A 14390-nucleotide genomic window follows, 5' to 3' on the forward strand; every position below is an offset into this window, starting at 1 on the left:
TGGTACCTTATTTCAGATATTTTAATCAGCAGCTGCGTGACGTGATTTTTTTGCAAGATCCCTGTAACTTCAGCAAAGCTTCTTGGTGAGCTTGCTGATAATACCCGGTATGGAACCCTTGGTCAGAATCATTTCCAATCAGTTGTAAATCAAGTATGTTGTTTAATATCCAATTTGGGGAATATTTACTCAAGAAAAATCCAATTACTGATGCACTATTGGCAATAAAATCTGTACTTCCCACGGACTGAGTGCTGTTTTCTCGAGAAATCGTAACGTGGAAATCGTGTCTCCCTACTTTCTGTTCTTCCGCAGTCTGTCGGAGAAAATGCAATTTCTCCAGGAACACATGCCAACAACTAGTCTATTAAGCTAGCAGTTTGAGTCAGCATTTTTCACTGGGAATGGAGGTTGTCAATATTAACTGATCAGAATAGTTAAAAGATGGGCTGGGAGGCTGTTGGAGCCGATTAGATTAGTTGGAGACCGATTAGATTGGGTGACCACTTTGCGGAACACCTCCGTTCAGTCCGTAAGGGTGACCCCGAGCTTCCGGTAGCCTGTCATTTTAATTCACTGCTCCATTCCCACTCGGACCTCACCGTCCTTGGCCTCTTGCATTGTTCCACGGAAGCTCAACGTAAACTCGAGGAACAGCACCTCATCTTCCGATTAGGCACTTTACAGCCTTCCGGACTCAATATCGAGTTCAACAATTTCAGATCATAACCTCGGCCCCCATTACATTTTTACTTTTTTTCCCCACCCCTTTGTTTTGGGTTTTCCCTCCTCTCCTCCCCCCCCCTTTCCTTTTTCTCTCTCCCACATGGCAGCTGTCTCTCATTCTGCCAGTACACTTCACACCTAATCTGAGCCGTCTTTTGTCTCCACTGTCCTATCACCATCTCGTCTGGTTTTGAATACCTCTCAATGTCGCTTTACTTCTTTTGTTCTATCGCAGCCCTGCCTTCGATCTATTTCATTTCCTTTCCAGTTTTGAAAAAGGGTTCACCCAAAACGTCGACTCTAATTTCTCTCCACGGATGTTGCCTGGCCTGCTGAGTTTTTCCAGCATTTTCTGTTGTTATTTTAGATTAGTTGGAGGGTGGGCTGAAGTCTGATAATATAGCGAATCACTCGGCTGGTGTCTCTCAGAACTAATCAGATTGATTCGAGGGCAACAGTGGAGCTTGGGTATGACAGGAACCTGTCAGAACAATCAGATGTTACTTCCTCACACTGTTGCTTGCACAGAAATTTGAGGAAGAAGTGTTTTAAGATGAGCTGATAGATTCTGAGAGAACCAGCTTTTTAAAAAAAAAAAAAACTTGTTTTTTTGTACAAAGCAGCTTTTTTGGTCCATGACTGTCTGTGTGAAAGTTTATCTTCTTCAAGACTGGTTATAGCTGCTTTCTTGAGATAAGGAGGAAGTTCCTTCATGTGAATGTATTAACTGGCTTTATTTGAGGACACCTGCTATGCACTGCACTAGTGGAATTGCCAGAATTTGGAAACAAAATCAGGCACGGTGTTGGACCGACATGTGTTTTACTTTTAAAAGAAAAAAGAGATTCCCACATTTAGCAATTTACCACAGTGTACTACTGTAATGTAGGTGCGGGCTTCACGCCTGAAACCAAACACCAATGAATTTCCACCCCAAAATGTTTGAAATGCACAGAAGTTGATCAGCATCTAAAAGTGACAATGTCAAATTAATATTTGGGTGCAACTCTTCATCAGAACTTCGTTTTAAGGTTTTAGTTTCAACAATACTTACCTTTTAAAAAAAATAAAATTATCCCTGAAATTCCAGAGGGCAGCACTGGGGCACGCACCAGGCAAGGGGACGGAATTTGGGCTTTATTTGGTTCTGCCAAGTCTTTGCCCCTTTCTGCCCATGGGAATATTCCAAAGGGAGTGAGTGAGGATGCATCTTGCGCCCACCCGCTTCCATCCTGATATAACTCAGAGGCAGGATGGACGACTGACTATCTCCAGCACTTCTGTTTTTCTTGCAGGCCACTTAAGACTGAGATGAAGAGGAATTTCTTCACTCAGAGGGTTGTGATTCTTTGGAATTCTCTGCCCCAGAGGGCTGTGAATGCTGAGTCTTTGAGTATATTCAAGGCTGAGATAGATAGATTTTTGGACTAAAGAGATATGGAGATCGGGTGGGAAAGTGGAGTTGAGGTCAAAGATCAGCCATGATCTTATTGAATGGCGGAGCAGGCTCGCGGGGCCGTATGGCCTACTCATGCTCTTTTATGTCCTTATCAGAAGGACATCTGTATAATAGAGGCACAATTACCATAGAAACTTGGGAGTGGAGACCTAACGCTAGCTTCTTAACAGCAGTTGATCACAAAACTGTTAGAAAAGCCGTAACGGAAAAATTTGAGCTTTTTAGAAAATAAAAAAAAATCCTGCTTATTTGCTCCCTTCTACTCCCAAAGGAGCAGCAAGGTATGGTTCCTAAATTCCCGGCCTTATGCAAGTTGGGAGCACTGTAAATGGAATGGTCACCTGCTCCCTTTACATAAATGGACCCATCCCAGGGACTTGGGACTACACCAATGCTGGAGTAGACTGACAGTTGGAAATAACACTTCACAGCTTGAGATATTTTAAGGCATATTTATTCAAAATAGTTAGATCTAAATCTAGGAAATTCCCTATCTGCCTTAGGACTGCCATGGAGTCCAAGAAAAAAAAGTACGTGCAAGGTTGAGCCAATTTTTTCTTGTGAATGTGCAATAAACTGCCAGTTGTGATTATTGTAGATGAGTTTTATAAAAGATTTTGGTTCAATAATTAACATGATGCATTTAGATTTCAGTTCTGAATGAAAGGAGCTGAAACTTGTAAGGAACTGAAACTTGTAAAGTTATATTGAATTTGTAAAATTAATCTTTGTAGTGTTTCAAACTGCACCCCCCACCGCACCCCCCCCCCCCCCCCCCCCGAGTCTAATTTTAATCATTTGAGTTCTTTTGCAACATTTCTGTCCTGGGCTCACTGAAAAAAGACAATTTCAACAAGCTGATCTAACCATCTACAATTGAAACCTGCACCCTTATTACAGGTGTGTGGGTTAGTTTGATCATTGGACACTACATGGTTACTACCATATTATCCTGCCCCTTCCAATAGGCAGAAAATAACATACTATGAGACCAATGCATACAGGCTAAAATATTTGGTCAGATTTATTTACAGGTTGAGAAGTACACACATGCAGTAAGACACTGTAAGGTACTAAAACAATGAAAACAGATTGGGAGAAATGTTCAACTTCATCACCTGGGCAGTGACTTGGTGGAACAGATCAGCCACCCGTTTTCGAACCTAGCCTGATTCTAATTTCTATCTATTTCAATAGAAATTAAAATCATGTGGGTTCTATATCAGGTGGGCAATCCGCTCTATCACTTTATCACCCAGACAGTGAAGCTGAAAGTTACCCCCATCCAGTCCCCTTTTTCAGATTGTACTTCTGAGAGTTTGATAAGCAATAGGACTTTTTGGATGAAACAATCAGCATCGTCTCCTGGTAAAGCTTTAAAGTGTATTGTATGTACATAGCAGAAATTTTAGTTCATCCACAGAATTTGGATCCATTGCCAGAACTAAAAATTACTGAAGTCATATTCAGCCTAAGGGCCTCTGAAGCCAGTGGTATCAATCACCTCTGATCAAAGGGTACAGTGTGTAGGGACATTTACTTGGAACGTGATGCAGTTGGTCACCTATCATCCATGTCCCAAATACTACGGCTCTGACCATACATAATTTAATTTGCATATGGGAAAAAAGTCCTTTTACAGGAAAATCTTTATTATCCGGCACCAACGGGACCGGTGTGGTGCCGGTTTATCAAAAAGTCCGGATTACAGAGAGGTATAGTTTAAAAGGTACGAGAACGCCATACACAGCAACAAATCCAGGATTCCCTGTTGCTTAGCAACATGTGCAGGAACTCCAGCCACAGACCAAGCATCCCTGTTGCTTAGCAACAAGTGCACAAACTCCAGTTACACAGCCACAGATCCAGGAACTGCCACTAATATGAAGTAAAACTTACCTGAACCTACCCCTGAATTTTGCCGGTTAACAGATTTTTTTTTAGGTGCCGGTTAAAAGAGAGTTTCCTTTATCTTGACTAACTTCAAAATCATCCAACCTTGCCTAGTTCCTGTTCTCCATTTTGAAACTTGGTGAGGGAAGATAGCTTTCATTTTAACTCAAGGTCCTTGAACTGTATGAAATAAAGACAGACATTTTCCCATTAGTCACTTGACCAGTGTCATCTTCTCCTCCCTCTAACCCAATGGTTTTTAAACAGATCCTTGGATTCTAAGGGGGCCAGTAGAATATCCCCGAGTGTCTGCACTTGTCCTCTGTTTTCTGTATTTGTTGTATACTTTTAAAAACATCTTCTGCAATTGAAGTACTGTTTTCCTTCGGATAATTGACACTGCCTTTTGGATTTCCAGGAGTGTATTAATATTTATAAGGAGTCCCTGGGAATATGATGCTCCCAAGGGGACACACCTCAGGTGGATTCAGAACCTGGCCTGAGAAAGAGATCACTAGATTAGGCCTGTCCATCCATGAGGGGAAAATTATACCCTTACCAGTTGGCAACTGTCACCTCTCTCAGTATGACCAAAAGTGCTATCTCCAGATGAGATTTTAGCATAAGCCAACCTCTCTCTTCTATTCCCCAACAACCTCCTGCAGACATATCTTCACCCTGTGAACTATGCTCACCTCTGTGATCAAAGGACAGCAAGCTTAAGGGAAGCCCTGGAGGTGACTGAAGCCATTCATTAAGGGAAGAGGAATGGAGACAAACCATCACCTGCAGCAAAATGCAGAGACTAATGCAGAATCATAAATTGCAAGTACCATACTCCACACAAATGCCACAGATTTCATCAATTCATACCAGATAACTGCTGGAGGGGCTGTAGCCAGAAGAGCACCTTCCTACACATATTCAGATCATGGCCCTGAATTTAACCATTCTCAATAGCAGTTCTGGAGATCAAAGACCGTGAACAGATGACATAGCTCTCAGTGCTTGTTGGGCCTACCTACTGGACAATCATGTAAAAGATGCAAAAATGTGCCTCTCCCTCTCTGGTAAATGCAGCTCTTCCCACAGCAAGAACATGGCTGAGTATACATGGGACATATCCCAATCAGACCGAGTGATGTTCACCTACCACGTGGAGCTGGAATCGTACTCTCAGTGCAAGGTAATTAAGTTCTCAGTTGACACCAAGCTGAGCGTGGAGCTGTGCACTCACAGAACACTACCAAAATCTTACGAAGAGGCCTCAACAGGATTTGCACCTGGACTAATCTGTGGCAAATCAAGTTCAATAAGGAGAACTGCATATCCATTACACACTAAAAACAGAGAGTGACTGCTGCATTCAACAACAACAACTTGTATTTATATAACGATTTTAATGTAGTAAAATGTCTCGAGGTGCTTCACAGGAGCACTATCAAACAAAATTTGACACCGAGTGTAAGGTTCGCAAAATTCTGCAAAACCCCAAAACAGAAGAATAACCTTATTTAAAACGATTTAGGACCATCACAGAAGAAATCTGTAAAAGGGATAAAATGTATGGTTGGGCCTAACAGAAGAATTCAAAGAGTTAAATTACACATTTTCCCTAAATGTAAGGAAGGAAGAGATTTTGGACTGTTCTAAGGAATTATTGGGCCAAAGGGATTTTAAAATAAAAATCCCAGGAAGATTTGGCTGGTTTAAAAGGCATGTTCAGACTTGCAAAAAAGGCTGTGACACAGGGAAGGTGGGGTGGGCCCCCGAGTTTGGATATTGGACAGTCTGGGAATGTCCTAGGCCACCCCAGCCTTTACATAAAGAAAGACTATGAAACCTGTTCCTGCTGAAAAACACAGAGCCCAGGTACATGAATAAAACAGTACCTACCCACAGCAACACAAAGGAAAGAACATAGCCCTACAGGATACAATAATCAAAGCAGCAGTCCAAAACCAATCAAAGAGATTGACAAACGTTTTGCATTTAAAAACTAGTTTCAAGGCAATCCCGAAACGAGTTAAAAGTAAATTAAGAGTTAGATGGGCCATCCCCGAAGCTCGTTAAAGTTTTAAAACCTTTTAAAAATAACGAGCCCGCCAAATTTAACAAAGAAACCTGAGGTTTGGTGGTCAGATAAGCCAGGCCCCAAATTAGTATAATTGAAGAAGTCACACAACACCAGGTTATAGCCCAACAGCTTTATTTGAAATCACAAGCTTTCGGAGCGCTGCTCCTTCGTCAGGTGAAGTGAAGAGTTGCATATAAGCACAGCATATATAGTCAGAGAGTACTGCCAGATGATTATAGGTAATCTTTCTAACTGCCCTTTATCACACCTCGGCAGAGAGATAATCACAGCAATCACAGGTGTGAATGGTGTCCAAACAGGTCAGTCAGGAAAACATTACATCTAAGAACAATGAGGTGGGGTCACAAGGGGTCAAATGTTGCAGATGCTGGGGTCTGTATGAAAAACAAAATACAAACAAAAAACTATTTTTTTGCTGGAAATCACAGCAGGTCCGGCTGCATCTGTGTAGAGAGAACAAGCCAACGATGACTCGAGTCTGGATGACTCTACGTCAGGTGGGGTTACATGTAGCATGACATGAACCCATGATTGTTTTTTGTTTTTCATACAGACCCCAGCATCTGCAACATTTGACCCCTTGTGACCCCACCTCATTATTCTTAGATGTAATGTTTTCCTGACTGACCTGTTTGGACACCATTCACAACTGTGATTGCTGTGATTATCTCTCTGCCGAGGTGTGATAAAGGGCAGTTAGAGAGATTACCTATAATCATCTGGCAGTTCTCTCTGACTATATATGCTGTGCTTATATGCAACACTTCACTTCACCTGACGAAGAAGCAGCGCTCCGAAAGCTTGTGATTTCAAATAAAGCTGTTGGACTATAACCTGGTGTTGTGTGACTTCTTACATTTGTCCACCCCAGTCCAACACCGGCATCTCCACATCATGGCTACTATCAACACCACAATCTGCCAGCTCAAAGTGGAGAGGATCTCCAAGAAGATCACGCATATCGACACAGACATCAAATTTCTACAGACATGCAAGAAAGCAGACAAGATCCCAAAAGGACTACAGATCACGAACCCACTCAAGTCGACTTACAACACAGACTACGCTGAGAGACTCTGCCGTCGTACCTCTCGCACACTCCTCAACCATCTCGTACACCAGCTCTACAGCAGACGCCGTAACCTCGAAACCAAGATAGAGTCCATATTCTCAGCCTGTGCTCAGGACACAGCAGGCCAGCTACGAGACACTGCCAAACAGACGAGGCAATGGAACTACGCTGCCTACATACACACCAAGAACAGGAAGCTTGAGAAACCCGGCATCACCACCAGCAGCAACCAAGCCTCCCCCGGTACCATGGTTGAAACCACAGGGAAGTCCATCGTCAACTTGTCCGACCACACCCTTCAACCAGATGAAATCGAAGTTCTCAGCCGAGGGCTCAATTTCTGCCCCACCACCAAAATGGACCCCATCGGTCTCGCGGCAGACACAGAGGAATTCGTCAGGAGAATGAGGCTCTGGGAATTCTTCCACAAATCCCAAGATGTCAGCAGCGAACCCAATGAGACAATCAATGATCCGGAACAGCAGACAGAGGGATCCGCAGTGCAGCAACCGAAGAAGAAAGAGTCAAATTGGACCCCTCCAGAGGGTTGCTGCCCTAAGCTTGACATGTATGCTCAAGCTGTCAGGAGATGCATCAATGCCAGATTCATCAGCCGCACTCACAAGACATCCCAGAATGTCACCCGAGCACAACGCAACACCATCCACGCTCTCAAGACCAACCACAACATCATCATCAAACCAGCAGACAAAGGAGGAGCCATTGTCATACAGAACAGAACGGACTATTGCAAAGAAGCATACCGACAACTGGACAACCAGGAACACTACAGACAGTTACCCGCAGATCCGACCAAAGAACACACCCGCCAACTCAACAGACTGATCAAGACCTTCGGTCCAGACCTTCAAAGCATCCTACGCGCTCTCATCCCACGTACTCCCCGCATGGGAGACTCCTACTGCCTCCCAAAGATACACAAAGCCAACACACCCGGATGTCCTATCATATCAGGCAACGGAACCCTGTGTGAGAACCTTTCTGGGTACATCGAGGGCATCCTGAAACCCATTGTACAGGGAACCCCCAGCTTCTGTCACGACACTATAGACTTCTTACAGAAACTCAGCACCCACGGACCAGTTGAACCAGGAACACTCCTCGCCATGATGGACGTCTCGGCACTCTACACCAGTATCCCCCACGATGACGGCATCGCTGCGACAGCCTCAGTATTCAACACCAACAACAGCCAATCTCCAGACGCCATCCTACAACTCATCCGCTTCATCCTTGACCACAATGTCTTCACGTTCGACAACCATTTCTTTACCCAAACACACGGAACAGCCATGGGGACCAAATTCGCACCCCAATACGCCAACATCATCATACACAAGTTCGAGCAAGACTTCTTCACTGCACAGGACCTCCAACCAACGCTATACACCAGATACATCGACGACATTTTCTTCCTATGGACCCACGGCGAAGAATCACTGAAAAGACTACACGATAACATCAACAAGTTCCATCCCACCATCAAACTCACCATGGACTACTCCTCAGAATCGGTTTCATTCTTGGACACACGAATCTCCATCAAAGATGGACACCTCAGCACTTCACTCTACCGCAAGCCCACGGACAACCTCACGATGCTCCACTTCTCCAGCTTCCACCCTAACCACTTTAAAGAAGCCATCCCCTATGGACAAGCCCTGCGAATACACAGGATCTGCTCAGACGAGGAGGAACGCGATGAACACCTACAGACGCTGAAAGACGCCCTCGTAAGAACGGGATATGATGCTCGACTCATCGATCGACAGTTCCGACGGGCCACAGCGAAAAATCGCATAGACCTCCTCAGAAGACAAACATGGGACACAACCAACAGAGTACCCTTCGCCGTCCAGTACTTCCCCGGAGCGGAGAAACTACGCCATGTTCTTTGCAGCCTTCAACATGTCATCGATGATGACGAACACCTCACTAAGGCCATCCCCACGCCTCCACTACTCGCCTTCAAACAGCCGCCTAACCTCAAACAGACCATCGTTCGCAGCAAATTACCCAGCTTTCAGGAGAACAGCGACCACGACACCACACAACCCTGCCATGGCAACCTCTGCAAGATATGCCAGATCATCAACACAGATACCATCATCACACGTGAGGACACCACCCACCAGGTACATGGTACATACTCATGTGACTCGGCCAACGTTGTCTACCTCATACGTTGCAGGAAAGGATGCCCCGGAGCATGGTACATCGGCGAAACCATGCAGACACTGCGACAACGGATGAACGGACACCGCACAACAATCGCCAGGCAGGAGTGTTCCCTCCCAGTCGAGGAACACTTCAGCAGTCAAGGACATTCAGCCTCCGATCTTTAGGTAAGCATTCTCCAAGGCGGCCTTTGAGACACACGACAACGCAAAATCGTCGAGCAGAAACTGATAGCCAAGTTCCGAACTAATGAGGACGGCCTCATTTGGGATCTTGGGTTCATGTCACGCTACATGTAACCACACCTGACGTAGAGTCATCCAGACTCGAGTCGTCGTTGGCTTGTTCTCTCTACACAGATGCGGCCGGACCTGCTGTGATTTCCAGCAAAAAAATAGTTTTTTGTTTGTATTTTGTTTTTCATACAGACCCCAGCATCTGCAACATTTGACCCCTTGTGACCCCACCTCATTGTTCTTAGATGTAATGTTTTCCTGACTGACCTGTTTGGACACCATTCACACCTGTGATTGCTGTGATTATCTCTCTGCCGAAGTGTGATAAAGGGCAGTTAGAAAGATTACCTATAATCATCTGGCAGTACTCTCTGACTATATATGCTGTGCTTATATGCAACTCTTCACTTCACCTGACGAAGGAGCAGCGCTCCGAAAGCTTGTGATTTCAAATAAAGCTGTTGGACTATAACCTGGTGTTGTGTGACTTCTTACATTTGTCCACCCCAGTCCAACACTGGCATCTCCACATCATAGTATAATTGAGGCCTGCCTTTTCAGTGGTCAGCCAGCTCGTCAGAAGGTCAGCGAAGTACAGCAAGCAGCGAGAGCACAGTACAACTGAACGGATTATCATCGGAGTCTTGAAGGAACAGAAGGTGAATGAAAGTGATGGCAACCAAAGGCCTACAGAAACCAACAACCACCAATATTACCACCAGTATTACCACCAACCAGGTAATATTGGGTCACTGCGACCAACAAGAAACCAACCGCCGAAAATTCACAAAACCAAAGACTTGTTTCCACTCTACAGGCTAGCCTGAATTACCCCTGGGTAAGATTTGGACACAAAAGACCCTAAAACTTGCCCTAACCAAAGAAAATTTGATACTTACCCGATACATCCAACAGCGCAACTAACCACATCAGCGGACCAACCCAAACGGAAGACCCAACGCAGGTGCAGTCTTCTACCATGTCCGGGGTATGGCAGGCCCCAACCACCACAACTAAGGAGAACCCTGAAATCGCGATCCTCTACAGTCTGTCAAGAAAGTCGTTTTGGTGAGCATTTCCTGGTCCTCTGGATTCCAGCCTAGCTAGTGTAGGGTTGGGAGGGTAAGGGATTTTGTATATTTTAATTCTTCCTCGCTTATTCCGAGTATTCCCCACCCTTTTAGAGTATAAGTTTTATTGTATTGTATATTTTCCTGTCTCAAAATAAAGATCGTGATTCTTTTAACCAACCCAGGTGTCTGTTGCAAGTTCATTACAACCCCCAAATAAGTCCAAAGTCTAGAACAAAAGGGAGTGGGAGCGATTCAAACCATTCAAAGGAGTCAGAGGTGAAGCTGACAAACAACCCACACACCACCCCTTACAGCAGTCACAGAACGAAATATTAGGGCAGATGACCAAAAGCTTGGTCAAAGAGGTAGGTTTTAAGGAGTGTCTTAAAGGAGGAAGGAGAGGTTCAGGGAGGCAATTCCAGAGCTTCGGGCCTTGGCAGCTGAAAACACGACCACCAGTGCTGGAGTGATTAAAATCAGGTTGCCCAAGAGGCCAGAATTGGAGGAGCGCAGATATCCTGGAGAGTTGTAGGGCTGGAGGAGATTACAGAGATAAGGAGGGGCGAGGCCATGGAGGAATTTGAAAACAAGGATGAGAATTTTAAAACCTAGGCATTTCTTAACCAGGAGCCAATGTAGGTCAGCGAGCACAGGGGTGATAGGTGAAGGGGACTTGTTGCGAGTTAGGACATGAGCAATAGAGTTTTGGATGACCTCAAGTTTATGCAGGGTGGAATGTGGGAGGCCAGCCAGGAGTGCATTGGAATAGTCAAGTCTAGAGGTAACAAAGGCATTGATGAGGGTTTCAGCAGCGGATGAGCTGAGGCAGGGGCGGAGTTGAGCGATGTTATAGTGGTGGAAATAGGCGGTCTTAGCGATTGCGCGGATATGTGGTCGGAAGCTGATCTTGAGGGTCAAATATGACACCAAGGTTGCGAATGGTCTGGTTCAGCCTCAGACAGCTGCCAGGGAGAGGGATGGAGTCGATGGCTAGGGAACAGTGTTTGCAGCGAGGACCAAAGACAATAGCTTCGGTTTTCCCAATATTAAGTTGGAAGAAATTTCTGCTCATCCAGTACTGGATGTCGGACAAGCAGACAGTAGAGCTGTCCAGAGAGGTGGTGCTGAGGTCGAGCTGGGTGTCCAACATGTAGAAACTAGACGCTGTGTTTTCAAATGATATCGAACAGATGCAGCATATAGATCACAAATAGGAGGGGGCCCAGGTTAGAGCCTTGAGGGGACACCAGAGGTAACGGTGCAGGAGCGGGAAGAGAAGCCATTGCAGGTGATTCTCTGGCTACAACTGAATAGATAAGAATGGAACCAGGCAAGTGCAGTCCCACCCAGTTGGATGATGGTGGAGAGGCGTTGGAGGAGGATGATGTGGTCAATCGTGTCAAAGGCTGCAGACAGGTCGAAGGACGAGGAGGAATAGATTACCTTTGTCACAGTCACATAGAATATCATTTGTGACTTTAATAAGAACTGTTTCGGTATGTGGCAGGGGCAGAAACCTGATTAGAGGGATTTGAACATGGAGTTCCAGGAAAGATGGGCATGGATTTGGGAGGTGACAGCCCAGTCAAGGACTTTGAAGAGGAAAGGGAGGTGGGAGATGGGGCGGTAGTTTGCAAGGACGGAGGGGTGAAGGCTTGTTTTTTTAAGTAGAGGGGTGATGACATCAGATTTGAAGGAGAGGGGGACAGTACCTGAGGAGAGAGAACCATTAACAATGTCAGCTAACATGGGAGCCAGGAAGAGAAGTTGGGTGGTCAGGAGCTTAGTGGGAATAGGGTTGAGGGATATGGCATGGTGAATATGAATTCTAGTGTTATTGGGCTCGTGGGGTCGCAAAAAATTAAATGCTGCAAATCTGAAACAAAAACAGAAAATGCTGGAATCGCTCGGCAAGTCACCACAACATCCGTAGAGAGGGGATAAATTGACGTTTCAGGCATAACTCTTCATGAGAGCTAGGAGATGTTACAGATGGACTGTTTATAAGAAGGAACAGAGTGCGGGAAAGGGGGAAAACAGATACACAGCATAAGAAAAGGAATGAGCTGTAAAGTGATTGGGTGGAGAACAGGAGATGGATAACAGACAGAAGCAATAATAGCATAAAGCAAAAGGAGACATGAGAGAAATTAGTGAAATAAAAGACATATAGCATAATCAGAGAATGAATTATTATGGTCACGTTATGTGACCCATTAAGTACGGTGAGGTTCAACTAACCTTACCATTCAGCCCCACTGAATGGACAAGGAATATCTCCATCAAAGAATTCCCAATTAGTGTATGATCTAGAAACATAGAAGATAGGAGCAGGAGTAGGCCATTTGGCCCTTCGAGCCTGCTCCGCCATTCAATGAGATCATGGCTGATCATCCAAGTTCAGTACCCTGTCCCTGCCTTCTCCCCATATCCCTTGATCCCTTTAGCCTTAAGAAATATATCCAACTCTTTCTTGAATATATTTAATGAACTGGCCTCCACCACCCTCTGTGGCAGAGAATTCCACAGGTTCACCACTCTCTGGGTGAAGAAATTCCTCCTCATTTCAGTCCTAAATGGCTTACCCCTTATCCTTAGACTATGACCCCTGGTTCTGGACTCCCCGGCCATCAGAAACATCCTTCCTGCATCTAGTCTGTCCAGGCCTGACAGAATTTTATAGGTTTCGATGAGATCCCCTCTCAATCTTCTAAACTCCAGTGAGTACAAGTCCAATCGACACAATCTCTCTTCATACGTCATTCCTGCCATCCCAGGTATCAGCCTGGTGAATCTTCGCTGCACTCCTTCCATGGCAAGAACGTCCTTCCTCAGGTAAGGCGACCAAAACTGCACACAGTACTCAAGCTGCGGTCTCACCAAGGCCCTGTACAACTGTAGCAAGACATCCTTGTTCCTGTACTCGAACCCTCTTGCTACGAAGGCCAACATACCATTTGCCTTCTTAACCGCCTGCTGCACCTGCATGCTTACCTTCAGCGACTGGTGCACAAGAACACGCAGGTCTCTTTGCATTTCCCCTTCTCCCAATCTATTGCCATTCAAATAATAATCTGCCTTCCTGTTTTTGCCACCAAAGTGGATAACCTCACATTTATCCACATTATAGTGCATTTGCCATTTTTCTGCCCAATCACCCAACCTGTCCAAATCGTACTGGAGTTTCACGACATCCTCCTCACAGCTTACCCTCCCACCCAGCTTTGTGTCGTCTGCAAATTTGGAGATATTACATCCAATTCCCTCGTCCAGATCATTAATATATATTGTGAACAGCTGGGGTCCTCGGACTGATCCTTGCGGTACCCCACTAGTCACTGCCTGCTACTCGGAAAATGACCCGTTTATTCCAACTTTTTGCTTTCTGTCCGCCAACCAGTTCTCTATCCAAGTCAATACCTTGCCCCCAATCCCATGTGCCTTAATTTTGCACGCTAATCCCTTATGTGCAACCTTATCGAAAGCCTTCTGAAAGTCCAAATACACCACATCCACTGGTTCTCCCTTATCTATTTTACCAGTTACATCCTCAAAAAATTCCAGTAGATTAGTCAAGCTTGATTTACCTTTTGTAAATCCATGTTGACTTTGTCCGATACTGTCACTGCTTTCC

The sequence above is a fragment of the Somniosus microcephalus genome, chromosome 8 (genome assembly GCF_052327205.1).
Source record: "Somniosus microcephalus isolate GS21.2 chromosome 8, FLI_Smic_1.0, whole genome shotgun sequence".
In the NCBI taxonomy this organism is placed as follows: Eukaryota; Metazoa; Chordata; class Chondrichthyes; order Squaliformes; family Somniosidae; genus Somniosus; species Somniosus microcephalus.